Source organism: Geospiza fortis, unplaced genomic scaffold, assembly GCF_000277835.1.
Source record: "Geospiza fortis unplaced genomic scaffold, GeoFor_1.0 scaffold190, whole genome shotgun sequence".
NCBI lineage: Eukaryota > Metazoa > Chordata > Aves > Passeriformes > Thraupidae > Geospiza > Geospiza fortis.
In genome coordinates this window covers 2,561,134-2,567,777 of record NW_005054328.1, presented here as the reverse complement: position 1 = coordinate 2,567,777, position 6,644 = coordinate 2,561,134, and positions in this window count along the sequence as shown.

The following is a 6,644-nucleotide window of genomic DNA, read 5'->3' as shown; positions in this document are numbered from 1 at the left end:
AACCCAGACATGATTAATGGAACAAAACCCAGAGATTGTCTAAAAAGGCATTAGAGCCAGCTTCATAGATGTTGATAGGAAATTTACTGCAATTATTGCTTAGGAATTTATGCTGCAAAATACAACCTCACTCAGACTGCCTTCTTATTGTCTATCAAAATTGTTGCTCCCTTAAATCAGACTTGAGAAATATATTACTACTGGAGCAGTCCACAGAGACACACATGACTGTGGCCCCACTGTGAATGCTGTAATACACACCCAAGAACAATTCAGTTTTTTAAAAGTCTGTAAGGAAAAGCACAGAAGGGCATATGAGCCATGAATGTGCCAAATAACATTTTTGTTGTACCTTGGAGTCATTGCTTGTAGGCAACTCTTGCCTGATGTGTCAGGCTCAGAGTCAAACCAAAAGAAAGCTACAAAGTAGGTCACCCAAGGCCCTGAGGGATTATGATGCCTGAAAAACTGGACTTGGATGGAAGCAGCATCTTGGTGTGTGTCAGTAATACACCTCCTGTATCATAAATACCCATGGCTGTCTCTTCATGGAAACAGAGCTGTTATTGAATCCCAGGGAGTGCTGAGGGTAGCCCTCATCCTGCTAGGCTTATATTGGACCTTGACATGTCTCATTTATCTAGTTTAAGAACCTCTAGCAGGAGATAATCCTACATTTAGTTTTCCCAATTACCAGTAGAAACAATCTTGGGGACTGATTTCTGTGGTGAAAAGGAATATGCTTTTCACAAAGGAGGTGCTGAAGAATGAGTCCACTTTTGGGACAAGAAATTCTCAATACAATACAGGTAGATGAGCCCTCTGAATTAAATAAATCTCAGAAACTGCAGGGAACCCATGTATTTGCAGAGAGAGGATGAACAACAGAACTCAAACCTTTTTTCCCTACCTGATGATACTACCAAAAATAGAAAGACACTTAAAAATCAGGTGCAATGTTAACCTTGCCAAGGGATGGAAAAATGGGCTCTCAGAGTCCTCTATGTCTTGAACGAGTCCCCAGAAAGGGGAAGGCTGCCAGACAGCAAAAGAACAATATAGGTAATACATCCTCAGGCCGTGGGATTGTGAATTCATGGGACTACGCTGAAAAAGCTCTGGCTAGAGGGTTACTCAGAGAAACTGAAGGGGGTCCTGATGCAAAGTTATTAAGCAAGTGGCCTCTCAGGGTCTCTCAGGACTTGGAACTTGGCTGCTGCTCAAAAGTAAGACACATTCCAGACAAGGAGCTGAAGACTCATGACCTCTAGCCCTTTTCAGTCAGAGAAAAACTCCAAAAGCTGCTTGTGCAGCATTTTTTGAGTTTAGTCTCATTTTCCTGAGATATTCTTTGGCGAAACATGCATAACATAGTCACTGTGTTCAGCCACTGTAGATGGAGGTTGGTGGCTGATGACAACATGACACAACAAAAAAAGATAATCAATGAAACTTTCATGGCCAAGGCAAATCAATAAGTGATGAAGTAGAAACTATATTGAAAAGAACAGAAGTGCTACATAGGAAATGTTACATATGTCTTGAGCCACTGCTGACAAAAGGAAATGAGAATCACCACAGATTTTGAATGACAGCCTTACACAGAGCATTAGAGAAAGGAATGTTTGAGAAATTACCTAAAATATCACAAAAGTTAACAATCCTTCAGTCAGGCATGGTTTGGCGTATGTATTCTCCAGAAATTTAATGAGAGTAGAAGGTCCACCCTCCAGAATTTAAAATGTCACTTTTAGTAATTTTTATATCACAAAACTGGTGGTTTTTTATTCTGAACAAGTACAAAGTACATCATACCTTCCCTCTGGATATTAACTCCCAAATTCAAACAATATTAATTCTAAAAATCTGAAAAAAACCCCAGTTTTTATTATGTCATCTTCTCTTATAACTGGTCTTCTACCTTTGGAATACTGCTTTGTTAAATTTAATTTAAATTCAGAATTACTTATGGCAGAAACATATATTTTTATGTAAATTGAATTTTAACTTGTAGTGAAGTCTAGTAAGAGATGGTGATGCAATTGAGAAGAAATGGAAATTCTGAGTGAAGTTGTGTAGAAATCTATTACCCACATTATTAAGTGTTTGCTGACCTGGGGTTTTTCATATTTTACTTCTATTCTAGCTGCAGAGGTTAAAATAAGTGGTTTTCACTCCTATAGGAAAACAGTGTCGGCCAAAATATTAGACTACTCAGTTGAAGTCTGAAATGAGAAATTAAATACACTTTCAACGTGGACATCTGGGAATCGAGTGTACTGCTAAGAGATGAATTATTTCTGCTTCTCTCAGGAGTGCAGCAAGAAAAAGAATGACACAAATGTTATGACTCTTGAATAGCCTGTTCAGTAAAGAGAGAGGTCTTCTTTTCCAGCCTTCACTTTCTCCCTAAAACATGAGGATGCCAAATATGAATAAGAGGTTTGGATATTTTCTCTGAACAGACCTTATTCTCATTCCATTTTATTTCTTCTAAAAAGTATGGATTAAACAAACAAATACCTCAAGCTACTTTCTGCTTTCTTCTTCTTTTTTTTTTTAATTTCAGCTGAAAGATCAAGTTTCTGACAGAGAGTAATGCATGACTTAGTTCTGTCTGTACTTTAAACCAATCCTTTTTAAGCTGGAGTTCAGCCAGAGTATATTCCATCTGACAACTCTGTTCTGCCATGCTGATTCCTGCAAGACACTTTATAAGCTTCAGTGTGCATATGAACCAGAAATTCAGAATCAGATGTAATATTTAAATACACCTCTTATGTACTTGAAAGCTTCTATTAATTGCTCCCTTAAGTTTTCTCTTTATTAGGCTAAAGAATTCTACTTTTCCAGTGTTCCCACAAACATCATGGTAGATGTCTAATCATGAAGAATTGTAAAAAACCAACAACCCCACCACCAATTCTTTGTCTACAGAGAGATTATCAAGGGGCCAAAGCCAGGCTTTTCACAGTGATTCCTGAAAAGAAGAGAGATAACAAGAATAAAAGAAATAATAGAAATAAATAAGAATAATAGATATAAAAGGCATTAAAACTGAGTAAGGAGAAACATTCTCACTATAAGGCCAAACGAATAGCAGAATATGCTGACCTGAGTGGTCATGCAGACTATGAACTGGTCATACTTCCAACTGAGCATCCTTGGAATTTTTCAAAACTCAACTGGATAAATCACTGGTTTTGTGACAACCTGGTTTGTCCTTCTAGTGGACACTGCTTTGAGCAGGAGGCAGGCCTGGACATTCTGAGATGTTTTCCAACCCGAATTTTCCTACAGTCCTAAAAATCAAAGTGACTCCTACCTTTTGGGGAGTCACTAAAGCTCTGAAAAAACCAGGTGTATCCAATGCTATTTTGTAATGTTCACAAGTTTAGCACGTACTGCTTTTTTTTTTTTTTTTTTTTAACTATAAACCAGTATATTTATCACTGATGCTTGAAGTTGCATTTAAATTGTCAGTCAACTATATGGAATGAAATGGGTTTTCTGAGCTCTTATTTTTGTTCCAGGGAAGGCTAGAAAAACAAGAGCTGAGTAAACAAAAAAAGCCCTACTCATAAAGAACTCTTTGGACATCTTATTTGTCCCTTAATCTGTCCTTTATTGCTTGCCAATTGCATTTTTCTTTACATTTAACAAGCTCACTTGCAAGGGCAAACAAGTGTTCTCCTAATGATGTTCTGATGGAAGAAACATAATTGCACACCATAAAACCTTAGTAGGTACTTTAATTGCTCCACAAATTATCTTTAAGTGCTGTGCATGATTTATAAAAGCAAAACGTTCCCCTTTTCAGCAGCTAAATAGAGCTGACTGGAAACTTTCAAGAAAACTTTTTTTTTTTTTTGGTAGAAAAGTGCCCACCAGACAAAACCTATTTTTCAGGTCAGTTTTAATTAAAAAAAATAAGTTTTGCTGAGTAAGTTTTCTTAAATTTAAGTAGAATTTTTAATCAGATTTAAAAGTAACAGGTAAATGAGATTTTAATCACACCAAGAATATCCAAGCTGTGATCGACAGAGAGATGGACAATTTGTAAGCTAAGGCAGACAAAATGATAGAAACAGATTCAGGATCTTTATTCAACCAGACTGCAAAGAAGAAAAAAACCTTGAAATTGGGTCTATGAGAGGGATTTCTCTTGGATGAAGGTTTGTCTTTTCTACTGTACTGGAAGGAATTTAATGTGAAAGACAAAAAAAATTCAGCAAATCAAGTTTTTGTTTGCTGATGAGTCCTATCTTCAGATAACACTTAGGCAGCTGTGAGACAATAAGAAAACACAAATACTTGCATAATTACAGCAATTTCCACAGTTCTCATCACCTCAGCATTTTATAACAGTAAATGAAGTGGCAACTTTGATGCAGAGCTGCATCATTTTTAGACAGAAAATACTGCTGAAAGAACTATGAAAAGATCAACACTTTAAAAAGTGAAAACTGTTTCTCTACAACAAAGCTCTACACTAATTAGGCCATAATTTAATGAGTAGGAAATAGAAATCAGTGAGGCATTAGTAAAGCTTTTAGAAAGAGACAAACTTTCTAACTGTTCCATCAGAGGACTACATACTGCTATAATTGCAGCTTATGTTTTCAAAGAGGTGAATATTAGTGGGTTCCAGCTCATTAATGGAAAATGTTTGTTTCTATAGAATTCATTGTTGACATGTCTAAACAGCTTTGAGCTGAACTTAATGCAATCTGATATGCTGAATGAAATCCTTAATTATTAGCACTTTATGGAGCCACTTGCAGTCTAAAACCTTTTCAAACACAAAGTGCTGGAACAATCTTGCTGTATACTTATAATGGATATAATTATTTTCTGAACAAGACAAATTGACTGTGGTGTGAAACACACCTACAGAGTTCAAGCTGGAATTATAAACAAATGCTAAAACAAAACAATCTTGAAAGGCAATAGGTAACAGGCAATCTAGAAATCCAAGTAAACTGTGCAAACTTTGTAAGAATAAACTCTACATAAGAACAGATGCTTATGGATAGCAGATCTCTAGCAAGTGCTACTGAAAAAAAAATCAAACTCAGAGACAGACACTTTTCTTCTGTGCCCCAGACCTGTCTTAGGAGACAATGACTGCAGAAACATCTCAAGTTTCAAACTGGAGGCACCAAAGAGAAAATGACAAACATATTTCAAGAAGAACTGAGAAACAGCTGCTTATAAGATTTAAACCAAAGATGAAGTAACACTTCAAATCATAGAAGTTTCAGTTGCTATGGCATACCAATAACCATTAATAAGTTTGCATAATTTATTACAAAATTACAGCACATAGCAGAAATAAGTCTAAAATAAAATTAAATGTACAAGTAAGGTATATATAAAGCATAAGTACATATGCATATGCATTTAAAACCAGAAATAAATGCAGTCTATAATTAAAAAGAGAATTTCAAAGCTAAGATTCCAATACAGGAAAAAAAAAAGAGAAACTGGGGAGTTGCAGAAATTATATTTCATGCAAAGTACTATCAAAATTTCATAATTCACAGAATCACTGGGTTGGAAGAGACCTTCAAGATCATCGAGTCCAACCCATGCCCTAACACCTCAACTACACCATGGCACCAAGCGCCACATCCAGTCTTTTCTTAAACACATCCAGGGATGGTGACTCCACCACCTCCCCGGGCAGACCATTCCAGTACTTTATCATCCCTTCTGTAAAAAACTTTTTCCTAATATCCAACCTATATTTCCCTTGGTGCAGCTTAAGACTGTGTCCTCTGGTTCTGTCAGTGGTTGCCTGGAGAAAGAGACCAACACCTACATGACTACAGCCACCTTTCAGGGAGTTGTAGAGAGTGATAAGGTCACCTCTGAGTCTCCTTTTCTCCAGGCTAAACCCCCCCAGCTCCCTCCGTTGTTCCTCACAGGGCTTCTGTTCCAAGCCCCTCACCTACCTTGTTGCCTCCTCTGGATGTGCTCAAGCATCTCAATGTCCTTCCCAAACTGAGGGGCCCAGAACTAAACACAGCGCTCAAGTTTACAACTCTAAAACAAAATTTTATATCAGCACTTTCAATTCACTCCAGATCCATCTTATGCTTACCTTTTTTTTCTTCTAAATCATTCCCAGGTCAAGTCAGTCTGTTCACAATTTTTGTCTTGGTAAGTTACAGAGCTTCTGTGCTAGAGGAGGATTATCTTTAAAATTTTGGGCAATCTGAAGACTTCAATATGTGGAAGTTGTTACTGGGTGTAGCTGGCCTCAATTTTTAGAACTTAAAATGAAATTTTCAAAATCTGCTTACTTCCAGGTATTAATATTATGAAGCTAATGGGTTTTGAAAAAAAAATCTATAAAACCAGATAAAAATAGAAACAGAATGCTTGATAATTCTAATAAAAGTCCAGAATACATTGGTTTCATGACAAGAAATACACTACTAACTCTAATGTATCTTCTTAATCTCAATATCTGTAAATGAAAACTTGCCCCTCCTGATTTCATTATGATATCAGTGCCAGGAAGGTTAATCTTCAAAGTGCTGTGAAGAGAAACCTACACTAACATAAATTCACAACAATCACAATCACAATTTTATCATAATCCCTAATGAACTTATTAAAGATGAAGAAGTCAATAT